This window comes from Odontomachus brunneus, unplaced genomic scaffold (assembly GCF_010583005.1).
Source record: "Odontomachus brunneus isolate Ranch 3 - 2012 unplaced genomic scaffold, Obru_v1 Obru_scaffold_189, whole genome shotgun sequence".
Lineage (NCBI taxonomy): Eukaryota > Metazoa > Arthropoda > Insecta > Hymenoptera > Formicidae > Odontomachus > Odontomachus brunneus.
In genome coordinates, this window is record NW_022639639.1 from 416,369 (window position 1) to 416,568 (window position 200).

Below are 200 nucleotides of genomic sequence, written 5' to 3' on the forward strand. Positions count from 1 at the left end.
AAGGCAAGATCTGGACATGATCCAACCAGTGAAGGCAAGATCTGGACATGATCCAACCAGTGAGGGTAAGATCTGGTCGATATTTTCTTTGGAAACAATAGAAGGTATATTATTTTAAAAATAGACTATTTGAGATGAGTAGAACATCAAGAACAATCAAGGAATCAATCAGGTTTGTACTTCTGCGAACAGGATTTGTA